This window comes from Mesoplodon mirus (assembly GCF_964341445.2).
Source record: "Mesoplodon mirus genome assembly, chromosome: 7".
Classification (NCBI taxonomy): Eukaryota; Metazoa; Chordata; class Mammalia; order Artiodactyla; family Ziphiidae; genus Mesoplodon; species Mesoplodon mirus.
The window spans coordinates 86,364,692-86,386,938 of record NC_138983.1 but is presented as its reverse complement, the minus strand read 5'-3'; the positions used below and the strand labels follow the sequence as shown (position 1 = coordinate 86,386,938).

At 37.9% G+C, this 22,247-nt stretch overlaps 1 long non-coding RNA gene across 1 annotated transcript in view; it reads left to right on the top strand.

The window, feature by feature from the left end:
- The window catches only part of LOC309808705, a 92,262-nt gene that overhangs the window by 8,297 nt on the left and 61,718 nt on the right, over positions 1–22,247 (top strand). The gene's annotated exons all lie outside the window — the stretch shown is intronic.

Genomic DNA, 22,247 nt, shown 5'->3' with positions numbered 1-22,247 from the left:
TGCCCGTTGTGATCCCCACTTGGGCACTGCAGGTATGAATTCCATCGGTCACAATCCACGTGCTGGCTGCTGCATGCCCCTTCCCCCTTCATCACAGCCCGACTTGTAGTGGTCAAGCCCTGCAGACTCCCCTGCAGTCCCAGTGGAGCAGGTTAGAGCAGCGGCTCCCACAAAGCAGCCCCGATGCTAGTGGTGGAGCTTGCCGTCCCCCAGTTCTCTTCTCCTACTGGAGGAGCCAGAGGTTCACGGGAGGCCTCACCCATGGTGCTCCACTGGCCTGGGGGAGGGGCAGCGTGGTCAACGTGTAGCTCCTTCTCTCACCCTTCGAATGCAGTCTGTCTTGGTCTCTGTGGTGCACGGGGGTGCTTCAGCCTCACCTCCACGTTCTAGGATTCTCTCAACTAGTATCCTGTTTCCAAATAATTGTTAGTTGTTCCTCCTGGGGGGGGGACGCGGAGCCAGGAATGACCTTGGTGATGTCACCCCACTCTGGGCTTACCTTGACAATATGTGTGTTCTTTATAGCCCAGACATTTCTGGTACTTGAAATGAGGTTCTCCTTTTATTGTTCTCCCTGCTTTAGGACCTAAAATGGGAGCTCTTCCTTAGCACTGGCACAAAGGCTGCTGAGATGACTAGGAAGCAAGTGCCAAGGAGGATAGTGAATCAAAGAACCTTGATTCATGGAAAAGGAATCCCAGAAGGAGCTCTAAACGTTACACATTCCAAAGGATTTATTCAGGGTTTTCCAATCAAAATCATTTTTACAAAAAAGAAACAGTTCTCAGACTTAGAGTAGTATACTGCCAAGTATGTGGAAGAACATTGCCAGCAGTTGAGTGGTGTGGTCTGCTTTGAAATATATTCAGTTTTCTTAGGATGGACATATGTCTACTTCAAAGTTACTATTTCTTTCTAGTAATGCTGTCTACAGTAATATATTTGCTTTTGCCAAGTTAAGAAAACAATGACATCCCTCCCAGGTTCTAAAACAATTACCAGCATAAAAATACATTAAAATTTTTAGCTGATACTTAAGGAAACCAGTACTAGCTAGCATTCCTACTGATGCTGGTATTCAAAGAGAGGTGTGACAAAACCATTAATCTGGAAAACACCGGGTTGGAAAGATGGAGAGAAAGAACTCAAGAGGACTACTTAAGCTGTTGCTTTCTTTACATGTCCCCAAATATGATAATAACCGTATAAGCTCCTAAAATAAGTGCAATTTTATGCAAACTTCATAGTATGCCTAGTAGGAGGTAAATTTTGACTTTACTTTATAGTATATTTTTATTTTGGTAAAATGTCCCATAATGTAAAATTTACCATTTTAACCATTTTTAAGTGTATCATTTATTGGTATTAAGTACATTCACAATGTTGAGCAACCATGACCATTATCCATTATAAGACCTTTCTTATTATCCCCAACAGAAACTGTACTCACTAAACAATAACCCCTTATTTCTCCCCTCCCCTTAGCCTCTGGTTAACTCTATTCTGTTTTCTGGGTTTATAATTTGCCTATTCTAACTACCTCATATAAGTGGAATCATACAATAGTTGTCCTTTTGTGTCTGGCTTCTTTCACTTAACATAGTGTTTTCAAAGTGTATCCATGTTATAGCATGTAGCAGCATTTCATTCCTTTTTAAAGCCATACAATGTATAGTGATTTTTAGTTGCAAAACACTTTTAGTACATTGTGTTTCTATTATATTAATGATATCTAGCATATATCACTACCATATTACCTTTAGTAGATGCCCAGTAATGTGTACTATGAGTGAGCCATAATTTCATTCAGTCAAAACCCATTGATAAACATTTATTAAGTTCCAAACAGTTTTATGATTTCAAGAAATGTGGTAATGGACATAGAGGTTCATGTCTTTATGTGCTGGAGCTTTTACTTTTGACGGAAGAATCCTTGGAGTGGCATGGAATGGTATTGTTAGGTCAGAGATTATGCAGAAACATTTATCATTTGAATACATACATTTACTATAAAAAACATCAACTTCTTCAACAGATAATATTCCTGTAATTTATGTAACCATTTATGACCATCTTAAAAATGAATGCAAGTAATATAAGGGAATCCACTTCATGTGATTTGAGCAAGGAAACATTCTCACTTTTTTCATTTCTAGTTCATGGAAGAAAATTCCTATACCCAAGTATTGAAATATTTCAAGTCTCTGGATCACACATTTCATCATTTCAAAAATATTACGGAGTACATCACGGATGTCAGTCAAGTCTTGTAACAACAGTGTAGAAAACTAGTAACATTTATAGCTAGTTTTTTTTTAAGCTTCAGCAATGGATCATTTCTATCCAGCCTAATCTGAAATTTTAATTAGATTAATTTTTGAAATAAAAAAGATTAATTTTTAATCTAAAACTATTTTAGTTCATATTTATGTACCTGCATTATGGTAAATCTTTTATCTTGTTGTTTTTTTTTCTTAGTTTCTCTTTAGAGTATCTTTTAAAATTTATTTTTAAACAGAATAATTAAAGCCCAAAGATGAGAATGTCTCATTTAAGCTAAACTAAAGAATGTTGGAATAGCTGAAGTAGGAACACAATTGGCACAACTTTTCACTACCCTCCATAGAAGAAGACTGTTTTGATTTGCATGGTCCAAGAAAGGAGAAACAGATAACTTGCTGGGGATTGCATCCTGCTTTACTTAAATTAGACATTAACAGGCTAAAAGGGCAAGGATGAAGCAACATGTTTATAACATAGTTTTGCAAAGCTACTTAAAGGTGAAGGGTTGCAAGAACACAGACAGACACACCCTCGACATTTCACAACAATATTTTAAGGTAGGCCTTTTCTTTGGTTGATAGGGATGGAGGGACCTATTAATAAACATTTCTCCTATTTACTTTTGTCTTTATTGCTGTCTCATCAAACCCTCATTAAAAAACAGACATATGGGCCTCCCTGGTGGCGCAGTGGTTGAGAGTCCGCCTGCCGATGCAGGGGATACGGGTTCGTACCCCGGTCTGGGAGGATCCCATATGCCGCGGAGCGGCTGGGCCCGTGAGCCATGGCCGCTGGGCCTGCGCATCCGGAGCCTGTGCTCCGCAACGGGGGAGGCCACAACAGTGAGAGGCCCGCATACCGCAAAAAAAAAAAAAAAAAAAAAACAGACATAAAACAAATAAGCATTCTGACTTTTGCCGAATAAGCACCAACAAGCTCACATCTTAAACAATGGACTGCAATGGCGATGAGACTGAGGATGCTTGGTCATTGCAACAGTGGCAGCAACACGACCTGCTTTGTTCCCTCTGTTGTGCACTGCGGAGTCTGAGTATAGAGAGAAGCCAGTGATACCATTAGGCCATTCCTTACACTCCTCTCCATGCTCTTTCACACTCAGGTTCTCTGGTCATCTCAGGGTAGTGAAAGACCACCAGGATGCTAATACCCTCTATCCACTCACACAACTTAATGCTTCTGACACTTGCAGAAATAACGTCGAATCTGAATTGGTGGTACCCAATAGAGTCACTAAGAATAATCCGTCAGACTCACCAAATCCAAATTCAGATTTAAAGGCCATCAAATTTTAAAGATAATGAAGATTTTAAGATTTCAATATTTATTATATATGGTCATATGTAAAAATTTAGAAAAGTAAAATTACATGTTTAGCTTTTTAATTATAAGCTATATTCACTGGAGAATTAATGCATTTTTAAAAGAATTCATTCTGAAAAGATTACATTAGCACTTTTTTTAAACCACTACCCTCAAAAATAAATTGTCATTGTTCACCCAAGTTTATCTATCTCTCATCTCAAGGAAGTGAGTTGTTCTTGGGGAAATTGCTTTCATCTAATTTGTGCTTTTCTGCAGTGGATCAAGCTGAAATGAAATGGGGCTGACATTCTTAACTATTATTACGCGCCCACATTTACCAGAATTACCTAATGATCAGTACCGAAGAGTTTTATAATAAATAAATATGTAGGTACTGAGAGTCTCCACTGATAAAAGTTAGTTGAGACATGGCTGGTGATCCCGTAGAAGAGATATCTAGCTTATATTTCTTACATCATCTCCCTAGGAGAAAGCAATCCAGGATTGCAAAGCAAGGCATGAGACAGTAGCATTTGGTGTATTCTATAAACGTTTAGATTTCTCAGGAGCTCATTGGTATTATATACTGTGGTGAGCACTCAAATGTAAACTGTGACTTTAAAATAGTAAACTATCAAGACCGTAAAAATTCCTGCAACTTAAATGGTCAGTTTGGTATTTGGCTTTATTATAGGCATTTGCAAGATATTTATTAAACAACCAAATGAACCAATACCAGTTAATTTTGAAAACTGCCTTCCTAATACAAAAGAATTGCTATTCTGCACAAGTTCCTTGTGACTATTTTTGTAAGTGTGGTGGGAATGAATTATGGATGGCACTACCCTTTCTCCTGTTTCTTGTCTGAGGTTTTGGTAAGGTGCAAGTTAGAGGTGATGGACCTTAAAGTTTGAGCAGTTCAAGACACTCAACCAGTAAGTCAGAAAGAGAAAGACAAATACCGTACGCTAACACATATATATGTAATCTAAGAAAAAAAAATGTCATGAAGAACTTAGGGGTAAGACGGGAATAAAGACACAGACCTACTAGAGAATGGCCTTGAGGATATGGAGAGGGAGAAGGGTAAGCTGTGACAAAGTGAGAGAGTGGCATGGACATATATACCAAACGTAAAATAGAAGCTAGTGGGAAGCAGCCGCATAGCACAGGGAGATCAGCTCAGTGCTTTGTGACCACCTAGAGGCGTCGGAAAAGGAGGGTGGGAGGGAGGGAGATGCAAGAGGGAAGAGATATGGGAACATATGTATAACTGATTCATTTTGTTATAAACCAGAAACTAACACACCATTGTAAAGCAATTGTATTCCAACAAAGATGAAAGAAAAAAAAAAACAGTGAGTAGAATTCAAATAAGTACTAGTAGATATAAAAATAATAAAAAATAAATTTTGGCAATAAAATAAATAAATAAATAAACACACTCAACCAAGCACAGTCCATTTTCCCAGGACAAGAAAACATATGACATTACTCTTCTTTTTTCAACCACAATGGATTTGAACTTTTAGAAAATTGAAAATGCAAGATACAGATTTTATTGTTTTTAAGTAATTTATTTATTTATTTATTTCTGGTGGTGTTGGTTCTTCGTTGCTGTGCATGGGCTTTGTCTAGTTGTGGGGAGCTGGGGCTACTCTTCATTGCGGCGCGGGCTTCACATTGCGGTGGCTTCTCTTGTTGCAGAGCACGGGCTCTAGGGCACACCGGCTGCAGTAGTTGCGACGCACGGTCTCAGTAGTTGTGGCTTGCGGGCTCTAGAGCACAGGGTCGGTAGTTGTGGCGCATGGGCTTAGTTGCTTTGCGGCATGTGGGATCTTCCCAGACCAGGGTTCGAACCCATGTCTCCTGCATTGGCAGGTAGATTCTTAACCACTGCGCCACCAGGGAAGCCCAAGATACAGATTTTCATAAGAAAATATTAGTCAACAGTTCTCTTATCTCTATGTCTTTTTCTATCTCATTGATTGTGAAGAATACACTCATAGAGAAAGCAAAATCTACATCAGTTGAAAATTTTTTCCACCTGCATGCATGTTATAGTGGATGTGTAACATCTCCACAGGGTTTGTGAAATCACTATTTCACCACAAAAATTAAATATGACCCTAAAATGATCTGACACTAATTAGTCCATTGAATAAGGGGAGGAGGATTGGCATCTTGGTCATTGTTTAGAAGAAAAAAAAATCATTAACCTGTTAGGCAAAATACTTGTCTTTAAAATATCCCTTAATAAATATAATAGAAAATGAAATAAAATGGCAGTACAGTGTTATGCAAGGAAAGCAATTGGGTTGATCTCAAAGTGAGTATAAAAATCAATGTTTTTTGTTTAGTTTGTTAATAATTTTATTCTTAGAGCTCTCAGGCAGCTAGCTTTTGGTCATTTTTAAGATCAATCGAAAAGTCTAAACATTATTTTTAAGGTATGCAGCTCACAAGGCCCTCCTCCCCTCCTTTCTCTCTTTCTTTTAATCTTTTAGTTTATTTTGGGGAGTTTTGGCTACCATTTATGTTCTAATCATGTTTTTCAGGAAGTGAATTTGAACTTTGAACCTCACCTAGTTTGAATCCTACCTCTATTGTTTTCTATCTCTATGACTTAGGGTAAGTTACTTAACCACTGTGAATTGTTTCTGGATATTTAAAACAGGAAAATCACAGGGTTGTTGCGAAGATTAAAGAAGATAACATAAAAGGGAACTTATTGCAGTGTTTGAGACATAGTAAGGGTTAGTAAACATTTCCAGTTTTTACCTTTCTAATTCTCGTGAGCAGTTTACAATGAGATCTCATTACCACAGATTTTCCCTAAAATTATGAACCTTTTCCCACCCCTCTCCATTTTAAAGCAAACCTTGAAATGACTGAACCTCATAGGAAGATGTCTCAATGCAGGTAATCCCAGTAGCAGGAGAGGTTGAAGCTACCACAATGCAAAGTTGTCAGGCTCTGATCTGGCAGTAGCTGTGGGAATTAGTCTTAGCTTCTATTTTTAACTCTTCCAGGAGTTGATTGGATGACCTGGGAGAACTCACGTGGCATCTTATTTTCTTTCTGAATTTCTTTCTGCATCTTATTTTCTTTCTGAATTGTACCATTTGTCTAATCACTCTTTTCACTGACTCATTATCAGAAATGATATCAAGGTTGTTGAATAAGGGTGTTGATTTCAGAAGTAATGTTATAGAAAATGGGAATTGTTCCCTTTCTTCAAAGCAATAGTTGACAATTTTATTTTATTTTTTTCTGATAAAGTATTGAAGTTCCTGGGAGAGGGCAACTTTAATTTATAAAGAGTTGTTAACATTCACTTCCTCTAACAAAAGCCTTTAAAGGTAATACTACTAATTATCTGCCTTGTACCCCAGTCTTTTTTTTAAAATATGTAACTGTTGAAGTTTTTTAATGTTAATCAGTATCATTAAGTTGTCCAGAAAGGAAAATTAATCTGTTACTCCATTGTACATCATATACAAAGGAATCTTCTTGGTATATGATATCTTTCTATTTGACTGAATCTCAATGAATTTAGAGAGTACATGTAAGAATTTTAATATTCAGAGTCTTATTCATAACCGTGCACTACTGAGTAGATTCAATCACTAGCGACAACTTTAAACTGAAATCAAAAATAGAGCCTCAGTTAACGTGAAAACTTTAGTACCAGGAACACCTGCCTATGGAAACTGCACTGTTAGCACACGGATGAGCTTTAGTACGAGAACAGTTTTGGGGCTTCCCTGGTGGCGCAGTGGTTGAGAGTCCGCCTGCCGATGCAGGGGACGCGGGTTCGTGCCCCTGTCCGGGAGGATCCCACATGCCGCGGAGCGGCTGGGCCCGTGAGCCATGGCCGCTGGGCCTGCGCGTCCGGAGCCTGTGCTCCGCAACGGGAGAGGCCACAACAGTGAGAGGCCCGCGTAATGCAAAAAAAAAAAAACAAAAACTATTTTGTTGGGCTTGAAAAGCACATCATTTTACATTTTTTGCTTATTTGGCTTTTTATCATTATGTGGACCATTTAGGTCTAAGGAAACAAGTACAAAAACTGCCTAAAGCCTTCCATTTAATATGTAAGCCATAGTTGTCCACAAGAGAGAATTTTGTGGTGATCAACAACTCTAGCCAAATCGGCAATAATTTATTTCAGTTGGTAGAGTCTAATCATGTGTACCTAACTATGTTCTTTTAAGTAAAAAGTGTAAAACCTTTTTAGTAGTAAGTTTGTCCTGAATTTCCAAGTCAATATTTTTAATCCCTGTTTGAATACTGAATTCATTAGCTATTCACCAAAGGCTTGAGGCATAGATTTCGGGCATAGTCTGCTTCTAAGAAGAGATGTAGCAAACAGTCTAAATTCCTGTTTGAAATATACATGTGCATACACGTATACACATATATTATACAAAAATTTATAGACAGACATTCCCCGAATTACAATGGTTCGACTTAGCGATTTTTCAACTTTACCATGGTGTGAAAGTGATACTCGTTTAGTAGAAACTATAGTTTGAATTTTTTCATTTTTTCAAAGTCTACTTTGAATTTAGAGTAGAAACTATACTTTTCCCAGACTACTGATATGCAGCATGATGTTCTCTTGTGATGCTGGGCAGCAGCAGCAAGCCACTCCTCCCACTCAGCGACTCGATCACAACTGACACACTTACAACCGTTCTGGTTTTCACCTTCAGTACAGTATTCAATAAAACAAATGAGATATTCAACAGATTATTATAAAATAGGCTTTGTGTTAGATGATTTTGCCCAACTTTAGGCTAATGTGAGTGTTCTGAGCACATTTAAGGTAGACTAGGCTAAACTATGACGGTTGGTAGATTGGGTGTACTATAAGCATTTACAATTTATGATATTTTCAATTGATGATGGGTTTATCAGGATACAATGCCATAGTAAGTTAAGGAAGATGTGTGTTTTATGTGTATTATATATATTAATTATATTATCTAATTATGTGTATAAATATATATATGCATATATGTGCATGTATATATGTCTGCTTTCATGAACATTTGCCTTCTATTTCACATATTTGATTATATTTTTTATTTTTTTATTTGGTTATATTTAAAATAAAGAGACAAGTTCTTGGAGAAGCATTTGAAGAATCTTTGTTTCCAGAGTCAAGTTTTGCAAAGAAAACTTATTTTTTCACTAGCTGTTTATTTTTCAATAGTTAAAAAAATATTTTTAAATTTCAAAGTGATTCTTTAATATATGAATACGAATATGTATTTACTTCAGGTGCTATATATGTTATTTATACATATGTGTATTTATATATATTTAAATGTTTTTAAACCTGATCTTACTGGGTTATGTCTACTATCCAATTATGTGAGAATAGTGATATTGTTGCCTTTCAGCTTGGAACACGCTTCTGTTTCATTTGATTATATTTTATCCATTAAGTGCTCTGGCCTTCCATTAGCTCTTTTGCTTTGAGGAATACATTTTATAGTGCATTAGAAATATTCTTCTCTTTTTCATGCCATAATTTTCCAGTGTCTCGCAAAATCGTAATTTGGAATGTTCTGACTTGAATAGTGTTTCAGAATAGAGACTTGTCCCTTTTGGAATCATCAGATCTGTTGGTTAGGTACAGTATTTCTTATTTTTTCTGTTGGGGAAAGGGAGGAAGGAAACTGCACTATGGAATGTTCCAGTTTTGTTTTTTTTTTTTTCTTACGCTTATACCAAAAAAATGCACTCTTCTAGTAAAACTAGAAACATGAGAGTGGCAGTTACATAGTTCCAAATTAGGACAACCTAATATACTGTAATTTTTTCAAGTAAGAGAATAACCCAGGTAGTATACTATTAACTAGATTTTTAAAAATAGCCATTTGTTGATGAAGAATTCTCTTCTTTTTCCATTCTTAGTTTCATAACATTTTTACACAAAGGTTTATATTAACAAATGCCATCAGTTGTATTGTTGGTTTCCTCCTGCTTTCTGATTAGTTCTATAATTTAAAAATGCTTAAAGTCCAGACTTCTCAACTAGAAAACATAAGCACAGTAAAAGCAGTGTTTTTAAAATTAATTCTGGAATATATTTCTCTTGATGGTAAAGACATATGAGATTACAGATGTGTATGTTTGGATGCTTTATAAATAAAAGTAATATGATTAATAATAATAATCATGTATTAATTTATACTACCAGAAATTCCCTCTAAATACTTTCTAGGACACAAACATTTATGACATTTCTATATTGTTCTCATTTTATTATTTTAATGAAATATTATACAGGTAGTATTTCATAAAAACATTGCATCAATTGTAATACAAGTTTAGGAATTTTAATTTGTATGTAAATATACTAACTTCCGTTGAAATTGCTATAGCTTAGGGTCAAAATTAATTTGAAGGTTATTACTGTTATTATTCTGGTTTTTATTAGCTGCTGTCTCAAATTAATTATAAAGACAAAAATATCCCTGGCTTCGAGTTTCTGCACTATTAATGACATACCGAGATGTCTCTTGGGTATCAGTAAATGATATATTTTAGAGCATAACTTACTAAATGACTTGCCAGTTGGCAGACCACCTTTGACAATAAAATATATTTGATAGTCTACCTTTGCAAATTCATTGTACCACACAGATGTGATCTTGGTAATTGACATATGACTATTAAGCTTCAATCATTCTCCATAATATTCCTATTACCAATTATTAACAGAATAAAGGGGAGATAACAATTCTATAGTATTTATTCAGATTTTTATTTAAAGTCAAGTATAATCTATATTTCTATAGTGCTTTTTTAATCTAACACCTCACTTAAGTAGAAGGAAGTGTTCTAGAGGTTTGTTATTAGCTTTTAAATGAAGTAATCTTTAACTGTCTTTTATTTAAAAATACTAAAAAAAAGTTTCATGGTCTTTAATTAAATATAAATATTGGAATTGTCTATGAAACTTTTGAAATGGTCAATCACATTAAAAACATAGGGATATCCTTTAAAGCAGGGGTCCCCAAGCCCCTGGCTGTGTTAGGAACTGGGCCGCACAGCAGGAGGTGGGCGGCGGGCGAGCGAGCGAAGTTTCATCTGCTGCTCCCCATGGCTCGCCATCGCTCCCATTACAGCCTGAACCAACTATCCTCCCCCGCCCACCCTGTTGGTGGAAAAATTGTCTTCCACGAAACCAGTCCCTAGCTCCAAAACAGTTGGGGATCACTGCTTTAAAGCATATGAATTTCTAATATATTTATTTAGGTTATATATGCTGAACTTTTTTTTACATAATAGCTCATAGGTAACCTTCACTATTAAGTATTTTATGATGCTTAGAATCGGAAACAATACAGAAACTAACAAATTAAAATTGTTTTTTGTAAAATGTCAAGTGAGAAGAGAAGAATGTTAAATAATAAATATAGCATATTCACAACTTGGTTTTGAATATCACACACATAGAGCAAAAAGACCCAAAGAAAATTTAAAAATTATTTATCAATGGTTAACTCAAGAAATAAGAGAGTCAGGGTGACCTTTACTTCCTCCCGTTCTCATTCTGTATTTCCAAATTCATTGCAATATATATGTATTACTTTTAGAACCGTTTAAGAAGAAATGTCCCAGTTTGGATAATTTTTTTTAACATCTAAACATTGCCGAGTATTGTTAAAATGTTCAGTTTTTATGTAGCTTTCTGGAAGATCTAGCTGGCCATAAAAAACTGAATATATTAGAGGAGGGGGAGTTTTCCCTCATCTTGAAATAATAATGATAAATAATATTTTTAAAGCATTAAATAATTTTCAAAGCACTTTTATGTACATTTTCTCCTCAGACCATCCTAACTCTCTAGAGTTGGTAGCAAAAGGATTAGACTCATTTTGCCCAGGGTGGGGGTTGGAGGGTGGGAATTGAAATTCATGAAGTTTAGCAAATTGCCCATTTAAGCCGTACACAGTTATTAAGTGGCAGGGCCAGAATTCTAACCTGTTTCATGCCATGGCCAATCTAGTGCTTTCCTCTATGCTCTAGGAACTGGACATATTTAAGACGTAAGCACAAAAATGGAAATAGGTCTGAATCTTGCTCTAGTTGCAAATTTGCCTATAGACCTCACTGGAGCCTGAACCAGGAAAATCTATATGAATTTCTTTCTTCAACCCAAACAAATGGCCATGTTAAATAATTCCTAGGTTTAATTTAAAAAAATCTATACTGTGTGTTTTTTCACCATATTCCAGTTTGTGTATCTTGTGTCTATCAACTTCTCCAAAGAACCATGCTTCCTACCTAAAGGATTGCATTGCTTAATAAACAAACATTGACAATTCTGATGCTAACCTGAATTAAATAATATACCAATCATTTATGAGATCCGCCTTAGTATTTTTTTTTTTTTTTTTTTTTTTTTTTTTTTTTTCTTTTTGCGGTATGCGGGCCTCTCACTGTTGTGGCCTCTCCCGTTGCGGAGCACAGGCTCCGGACGCGCAGGCCCAGCGGCCATGGCTCACGGGCCCAGCCGCTCCGCGGCATATGGGATCCTCCCAGACCGGGGCACGAACCCGTATCCCCTGCATCGGCAGGCGGACTCTCAACCACTGCGCCACCAGGGAGGCCCCCGCCTTAGTATTTTTACACTCCTGAAATATCATCTCTATAACCTGCTTTTTAAAATAGTCTGACACCTACCAAGTACTCTTTCACTTCCTACAAGAAATCAAGAAAAAGAAAGCATTTGTGTTTTTAATTTTAGTGAAGGGTTCTTGATTTAAGACTTAGTCATTTAGTGTCATTTGAATTTCAAGTGTGCCTCAAGTACTTGAGGTTCTCTCTGTATGACTTCTCCAGAGTTTCCACATATATATCATCATTAATTTCATCTTTCACTTGGGATTAACACAAGAAAAGTTTTATTTACTACTATTTCTTAGTTTTCTTCATTTCAAATATTCAGTGCCTTGTCAAAAATAATATTATAGTCTTATACTGTTCATTGATAACAGATAATAACAAGAAATTGTGATTCTGGTTTTCAGTTAAAAAAACAAAACGAGAAACTAAAGAAATAATTACTATAACAATGTTTTTCTCCATTTAGCTAATCAGATATTCACATCAGTGAGTGTTAGATTTTTTTTTTTTTTTTTTTTTTTTTTTCCGTACGCGGGCCTCTCACTGTTGTGGCCTCTCCCGTTGCGGAGCACAGGCTCCGGATGCTCAGGCCCAGCGGCCATGGCTCACGGGCCCAGCCGCTCCGCGGCATATGGGATCCTCCCAGACCGGGGCACGAACCCGCATCCCCTGCATCGGCAGGCGGACTCTCAACCACTGCGCCACCAGGGAGGCCCGAGTGTTAGATTTTGAGACTATGAATCCCAATACTAAATGTTATATATTCAGAGAAGTGAAAAATAATAATTATTATGCTTCCTCTGTGCTAAATACTATTTTAAAACCAGTTGGAATCCCCCCTCACAACAATCCTAAGAGGTAGGTACTGTTTGCACCTATTTTACAGCCAGACAAACTGAGGCACAGAATGATTAAATTATTCATGGTCACACAGCTAGTAAGGCACAGATACAGTATTTAAAATCAAGTCTGGGGCTTCCCTGGTGGCACAGTGGTTGAGAATCTGCCTGCCAATGCAGGGGACATGGGTTCAAGCCCTGGTCTGGGAAGATCCCACATGCCACGGAGCAACTAGGCCCGTGAGCCACAACTACTGAGCCTGCGCATCTGGAGCCTGTGCTCCGCAACGAGAGGCCGCGACAGTGAGAGGCCCGCGCACTGCGATGAAGAGTAGCCCCTGCTCCCCGCAACTAGAGAAAGCCCTCGCACAGAAACGAAGATCCAACACACCCAAAAATAAATAAATAAATACATTTATAAAAAAAAAAAAAAATCAAGTCTGTTTTTGTGAGAGTCCACATTCCCAAGCCCTGTGATGAAAGCGTGTGATCCCTACTATTTGCTATATACCCATTTCCTTGCTTTGTGGAAAGAAAGGGAGTGAGGGAAGAGGAGGGAAAGGGAGGGAGGGAAAGAGGAAAAGCAGGCGGAATGGAGGGAGGCAGGAGAATTGTCAAAATTCTGCCAGCGTGTTGATACTGTGTGTTATTTCTTATAATAAGGTTGAAATTAAGGACTTGTAGAGATTTACATAGAATAAATAATTTTAAATTTCCTTAAGGGAAGTCTCTGGTAATATTATCAGATGGTGACAGCAAGTGAATTTCTGTTTAATTCTATTCCTAATTAAAATGCTACAGCAGGCTCATATTTGGAACAAACACAGTTCTGGTAATTCTCATAGTAATAATTCTACATTTTCTTAAATTTGTTATCATTTTTTTCACCCTCAACACTCTCAGCTTATTTAATTTTAGTACCTACTCTTTTTCAAAAGTCCATACATTTTAGTTAGGCTTAAATGATAGGAAAATTGAAGAAAGTTTAGAGCTTGTAACAGAAGGAAACCACCCCCTTCCCACCCCGAGCCCAGCTCTGTCCATTTCTATCAGAGCTACTCCACCAAGAATGGAGGAATTATTCTAATTGGTCAGATTTAGGACACATTCTATTACATAGGGTGACTGTATTTGTTTAGAGGTACACAGCAACAGTTCCACATTTCTTCTTGTCCGTTGCCTGGTCCTGTGAAAGCAGGTAAGTGGAGTGAAGATCCTCAAAGCCTAGACCTCAGTCTCTTGTTTCTGTTCCATTCCGTTCCACCAGGGTGAGCTTAATCCAGCAGAAGAGTGAGCTCTTCTGTGTTTCGCCGGATGGTTCCATGCAGATGAGTCAAGTTCCATTTTGAGCCTGGAAAATCTTGCATGCTCTCTCATCAACTTCTTCCTTTTCTGAGTGTGTACTCAGAAAATGGTAACATGCCCCCAGTAAGCCTTTACCACAGCTCTGACTCAGGGTTATTAGGAAGTAATTCCAAATCTCAGACATGTTCTGTATTTTAATCAACAGATAATTTGTACTTATAGTTAACATTTTCTCTGGATTATTCACGTGTTCTTATGCAGTTGGAACCTATTTCTGTCTTCATGTGCTTAAAGCTAGGATGAGTATGGATTTTAATCAAGATAATTTAGAAATTTTATTAAGTGTTTCTTATGTGGCAGGCACTGTTCTAGGTACTGGTGATAGAGTGTTAAACAGAGCGGTTACAATCCACACTCTAAGCAAGGGTACTTAACATGAAAATTCCAATAGGAAAGATGTACAGAAATCATACGCAAAAAACAAGAGTCAGTTTAATATGCATGGTTGGCATCTTGGGGATAGAAGAAATCTAACACAAGGAGTTTTACAAGACTGATGATATTATAGTCACTTCAGTTGAACTTTGTTTTATTTAAAACAAGCAACCTTTTTTCAAACCAAGTAAAAAAATGGACAGTAATTGTGCAACTTTATAGCTCCTTATTTAGTAAAGAGAGGGTGCTTTGACTTGTGATATGAGGCAATTTCAGTATTTTGATAAACTAACCTTCAGCATTTTAGAAATTAAGCTTTTTCATTGATGGAAATTCTAATATTTGCCCATCAGTTTTTATTTCATGCCTCCGAAACTAGATTAAATTTTCCAATTTTAAGTGGAAAACTGGCATATTATCTGTTGACACTACAGTTCCAAGTTTTATCCTAAGAAAAGGTGGGTGAGAGGAATCCCCAGCTCAAAATCCTATCCAATTTTGAATTCTGAAAGTCTTTTTTTTGATTGATTAGTAGATGTTGGTATCACATTATTTGCAATGACAGAGGACATTGTCAAGTTGTTATTAGCATTCACTGCAGCACCGGCTTCTGAGAATGTAGTCGTTTTTTTGGTTTTTGTGGGTTTTTTTGCGGTACGCGAGCCTCTCACTGTTGTGGCCCCTCCCGTTGCGGAGCACAGGCTCCGGACGCGCAGGCCCAGCGGCCATGGCTCACGGGCCCAGCCACTCGGCGGCACGTGGGATCCTCCCGTACCGGGGCACGAACCCGCGTCCCCTGCATCGACAGGCGGACTCTCAACCACTGTGCCACCAGGGAAGCCCTGTAGTAGTTTCTTTTAAACCACGTTTTCTCCTCTTGATCCATGACTCCAACTCTAAAAATATCTTGACTCATTCCTACATCATACATTCAAGAAATAATTACTGATCGCATATACTATTCCACATACCAGGCTGGTCACTAGGGAGTCAAAATGACTAAGGCACAGGCTTGGCTGTCAAGGAGACCCCAATGTAGTGAACCTTTGCTTCTTACTCTTCAAGTGGCATTGATCCTGTGTAATCAGAAGTAATAGGGAATTAAGTAGCATTCATATTGTAATTCAATGTAGATTGAGCCAGATGATTTTCCCAAATCAGGTTTAATCAGAGATAGGGCAAGAGTGTTCTTAGGGATTTTTCCTTGATGAGCATTGTTAACTATCCTTGAGATGCAATAATAGAAGTCAGTGAGTAATTTATCAATTTGGTTTCCTGTGGGAACCAAGATGAAGGACGTTTTCTCCTTTAGTGATTGACTTCCTACAGAGATAGCAAAGGCGCTTCAACTTTCCCAGACAAGCAATCACCAGTAAACAGCAGTGATGGTAGATGTGGGTTATTTACTACCATGGGGTTGAGAATATTAGTGAGCTGCATTTTGCCCACTTGTCAAACATTTTGACATCTTGGAACAGAAAGTGTTATTTAAATATAAAAAGCATTTTCTGATGAATTGCTGTTAGTCATCCCTATGAGGAAATGACCTAGTAAGTAATAGATCGGGAATAAGATTGATTTCTGCTAAAGAGTCCTTAAAGTAGCTACATGTTTCAATTTGTGGGGTTTTTTCAACCATTTGTGAGTTACCACAGTAAAAACCCCCTATAAAAAGCTCTCTGAATTTACTTTCCAGCATTCTTTCCTGGGCTTTCTCTCTCTTTCCCCCTCTCCCTCTCTCTCAGATCAGAAGGAGAGCAAGGGGTCTCAAGCTTTAGTGAGAATCAGAAGGCTTGTCAAAACAATGATTTCCGGAGCCTCAGCTGGGAATTTGCATTTCTAACAAGTTTCTAGGAGAAACTTCTGCTGCTGTTACATATTTGATGAACCACTGCTCAAGTAAACGGAATGGGAATTTAGGAAGTAGAAAGATGGAGAGCTATGAAAAGCTGAAGTCAGCTTCTGATCTTCTTCACCAAGCTGCCCACGCTATTGGGAAGATAATCACTACTGCCCCAGGGAAGCGTATTGAAAGTCACACCAATTAGAATGGGCATCATCAGAAAATCTACAAGCAACAAATGCTGGAGAGGGTGTGGAGAAAAGGGAATCCTCTTGCACTGTTGGTGGGAATGTAAATTGATACAACCACTATGGAGAACAGTATGGAGGTTCCTTAAAAAACTAGAAATAGAACTACCATATGACCCAGCAATCCCACTACTGCTGGCACATACCCAGAGAAAACCATAATTCAAAAAGACACATGCACCCCAATGTTCACTGCAGCACTATTTACAATAGCCAGGTCATGGAAGCAACCTAAATGCCCATTGACAGACGAATGGATAAAAAAGACGTAGTACATATATAAAATGGAATGAACTTGGGTCATTTGTAGAGATGTGGATGGACCTAGAGACTGTCATACAGAGTGAAGTAAGTCAGAAAGAGAAAAACAAATATCGTAAATTAACACATATATGTAGAATCTAGAAAAATGGTACAGATGAACCGGTTTGCAAGGCAGAAATAGAGACATAGATGTAGAGAAAAAACGTATGGACACCACGGGGGGAAAGCGGGGCAAGGGTGGTGGTGGTGGGATGAATTGGGAGATTGGGATTGACATGTATACACTAATATGTATAAAATAGATAACTAATAAGAACTTGCTGTATAAATAAATTAATTTAATTTAATTAAAAAAATAATAATTGGCCTTCCTCTGAGTAAGTGATTGGCCGAGGGCATCATGTAGAATACTCTTGACTGTCCTACTCTTAAGCCCAGGTTTGCCGTGAATGAGCCATTTAATCTCTCTTTACCCCAGTCTTTGTCAGATTCAAAATAGTAATGGTAATTTCCCTTCCCTCTTGTTAAAAAACAAGACAAAACAAAAACTATGCAAATCCTGATGGTGCTTTTCCTTTGTGGAAAATTCTTTGGATTTATCCATCTATTACTCTGATGTAGTAAAGAAGAAATTTAGCAAAATTTCTCTCTGTCCATAAAGATTTTAGACTTTTAAGCTTAACTCTTTAGCAAAAACTACCAAATGCCTATTCTCCACTGCCTGGGGCTAGACATTTCCTTGATTCTGTCTAAGAGGTGGGGAGCCACACGGGAACAAGTACTTAAAGAGACTGTAAAAAGCCCTATCTTTTCTGCACCCCCTTCACCACCACCGGCTCTCCAGTTTATCCACTGCTCTTCTCACTCTTGCCACACCAGGAACACCAGCCTCTTAGTTTGTACTTTCAACACTCAACGTTCTCCCATCCAAAGGCCCTTGCATTTACGATTTCATCTTCTGGAAATGTTCTAGAAAAGTAATCCATACACATATAAATAGAATATGATACTAGAGGTTATGATAATAGATAGGATATGACTACCTTCAAGTCTCTGGTCAGATGTCACCACATCAGGGAGACCTTGATCATCCTATAAAAAACAGCTGTTGTGCATCCCCATGCAGGTGCACACATTAACCTACACATGCTCCATTCCATCTCTGATATTGTTTTCTCCATATGTTTGTTCCCGTCTGCCAAACAATATATCAATATTTGGGTATTGGTTTATTTTCGGTCTCTTCCCTAGGTAGAATGCAAATTCTGTGCAGGTAGAGTCATGATTTTTTTCACTGCAGAACCTACAACAATCATTGGCACATAAGAGTCACTCAGTAAATATTTCTAGAGTGAAAAAAAGAAAGGTGATATATCCTGACCTTAGATTATCCACTGCAAATTTTGGTATCTTTTGCATTACTTGCTCAAATGATCTTATACTCCAGTCATACGTACCTATTGGCAGTTCTTTAGGACCACCATTGCTCTGTATGCCCTCGTGTCTTTTTTAAATTTTTATTTTATTTTTTAACATCTTTATTGGAGTATAATTGCTTTACAATGGTGTGTTAGTTTCTGCTTTATAACAAAGTGAATCAGCTATACATATACATATATCCCCATATCTCTTCCCTCTTGCGTCTCCCTCCCACCCTCCTTATCCCACCCCTCTAGGTGGTCACAGGACATATATGCGCTCACTACCAAATGTGAAATAGATAGCTAGTGGGAAGCAGCCGCATAGCACAGGGAGATCAGCTCTGTGGTTTGTGCCCTCTTGCTTTTTAAATCTTGCTGTAGCCTCTGCCTAGGATGTTCATTTCTGAAACTTTTTTGTTGTCTTTCACACTTCTACATTTCCTTCAAAACACAAATCAGGTGTCCTGTTCTTCAAAAATATTTCATGATAAACTTGTTCTTTCTCTGTGTCTTCCTTCCCACCCTGGCACCCTGTCCTGGCACTTATCTACTCATTATGTTATACTATTCTGTCCAGTTGAAACTCCTCCCAGCTTTACCAGAGACCACTTGAAAGCAGGGACTGCTTCTGACATCAAAAGCACAATGCGCCAATGCCTGGCATATGACAGCTACTCATAAATGATCAATAAATGAACAACAATCCACCTTATTCTTTTTCTTATCATAAGAAGCTACTCTTCCTTGCTTTAAACTTCTAAAATTGCCCTGAGGGATATAATAGTAATGAGTGTTCCTGAAAATCAAGAGAATGGACACTTGTGATAAGTAGCTTGAAGGTCAGCCAAGTGAAAAGTGGAATAGCTCTCAAACAAGGAAGAGGAGTGAGGCATTCGAGCTCCTTTAGGAGTAGCAAGTAGCAGTGATGCTGGTGTTCACACTGCCATGGAGAAAACCACTGCCATGTGAAGCTCCTAACACGAGTAAGTATGTAGTATCTCTGAGGTATGTGATAGTATGTGGGAGTAGATCGTGACAGAACTCTTCAGCAACCTTGTTTCTGGATTTTACCTCATCCAGCATCACTTGGTGTATGCTGAGGTAATGCACAAATTTTACTAGGTAATTAGTCTAGGAATTATTCCTCTAGGGTAGAAAGATGCGACCTTACTCCAGTCGTGTTGCTATAACAAAATACCACCAACTGGGTAGATTATAACAACAGCAATTATTGCTCACAGTCCTGGAGGCTGGGAAGTCCAAGACTAGCGTGTTTGCCTTCTGGTGAGGACCTTCCTCCTGGTTCATAAGCTGACACCACCTCCCTGTGTCCTCACATGGTAGGAAGGGCAGGGGATCTCTCTGGAGCCTCTTATAAGGCATTAATTTCATTCATGATGGCTCCACTGTTACGACTCAAGCACTTCCCAAAGGTCCACCTACTAATACTATCACATTGGGCATTAGGGTTTCAACATAGGAATTTCAACATAGGAATTCAATGTATAAAACATTCAGACCATAGCAGATACTTGGGAGTCGAAGCTTGTTCTAAACTTTATAGCTGGGAAGACTCTGTGAAGCTAGTATGTGTGGCTGAGTCATGAATGTTTGAAGATGATAAAAGACCCATCCCAGCAGAAAAATCCTACACACAACTGAGAAACCACTGGGCATTGTGAATGAGTGTATGCCTTGGCAGAAAGATGTTACAGCTGTTCCTCCTCACATCTGTGAGTGAATTGTGCATGATATTGCAAGAGGACTTTTTAAATATGAGCAATTTGGAGCAAAAATGACAGAAAAGAGAAGTGCAAAGAAACAAGGTGAGTGAGTATTGAAAGGCAGAAGTGGTATATCGGTAGGCCTGGAAATCAACTGTCAGTAATTTAAATTGATTAAATGTAGCATAGAAAATGTACAAGAAAAGGTTGAGGGGATCAAATTAACAGGCAAAAGAAACAATTTTCTCAACAGTAACATTTTTGCTGTATCAAAGTGAAAGCAATCCTTAAGAGATTGAGAAAATGAGTATATTTTCTCATTCCTTTGTCACATGACTAGATCTAAAGTGAAAATTAGAACTTTATCTCAATATAAGGAGGCAGTCATTCTTAGGAAATAACATTTAAATTGAACAAGAAAAAGGAGATCAGAGGCATGAACCAAGAGATAAGACCTTGTCTCACTTATTCGTAGACTATGGGGCCCAACTGTCGAACAATAATCAGTATCGAGGCTGCAGAGAACAAAGTTTTATTTGGGGTCTTGATAATTGCAATCCTGGAGACACAGATTCAGGTAAAACCCAGAGATGCTCTGTGGAAGAGAAAGAGTCAGGGACTTATAAAGATAAAAGGTACAAGGTTGTTAAAGCTGTCTGTCAGGGATTATGATTGACTGTGACGCAGGAAAGGAAATATTTGTCCTTAAGGGATTCTCTGTCACAAGTTATTTTAGGGTAAGAGTCCGGTAAGTATCTTGAGTTTCTGGAACGTGGACAGATGCTCTGGATGCCTGTATCAAAGCAATAGGTAGTCAAAGTTCAGATTCCATCTCGGCTGAGATGTGCCTAAGTCACACTTCCTCAGTGGCTTCCTCAGAGGCTCCATGTGAGAGAGCTCTCCCTACCAGTAATGACTCCATTTCTATTTTCCTTTCACACAACTTACCTTCACTCCTCAGATGTGTTGGGAACTGATAAGCATATTCTCACCGTAGTACTTGTTGTCGCTCACTTGCATTAAAGTGGACCATAGCCAACATGAATAACTGATTATTGAGTTTTGTTGTATTTTTCTCAAATTCAGAGTTATTTATTTTAAAGCATCAGTAAGCAAACTATGGCCTAAAGGTGAAATCTCTTCTTGAGCTAAGAATGGTTATTACATTTTGAAAAGGTTGTAAGAAAAGAACAAGAAAAAAGGAAAAAAAGAAAGAATATGTGTTACAGACCTATGTAGCTCATAAAGACAAAAATATTTATTACCTGGAGGGCTTAAATTTAAGGGGATAAAGTTGATATTCACATTCATTATATATATATATGAATATAATAAATATATTATGAATAACAACTGAATATAATAAATGTATATAATGAATGCGAAGGTTTATATATACACAGTTAAGTATAAGAGAACAATTTTGTCTTACACATTGTAGGATTTCACGCCCTAAAGGGTGGATTTCTCGATAAGAGAAAGAGAAGATATATATTTACCAGTTCATAGTTTATTGAGGACAAGAAGGAAGAGGACTGAGGCAAGTTCACTTCATTTTTGCAATGACAACATTACAGAGGAAAATGAAGTAAAAAATGTGAAACAGAAGCCTGATTGTGGAAGATGCATGAAGGGAATGAATAAGGCAATGAAAGGGGATAAACTACTTTGAGAGCTCTGATGCCAGGAGGAAAGTGGAAAGTAGTCATGTATGTCCATGCAGGTATTTGTAGGTTGTCTTCCACTCTGAAATTCCTCTGCTGCTGCCCCTCCCCTAAACAAGTGTCAGAGAGGATTGGAGCTCTGTCTTCACAGCGCTTGCTGACTTTTCAAGAGAAACATTGTACAGATAGACCCACAGACATACTGAAGTAGATATCCACAGCTCTGCTGGATGTGTAGTATTTAGCTTC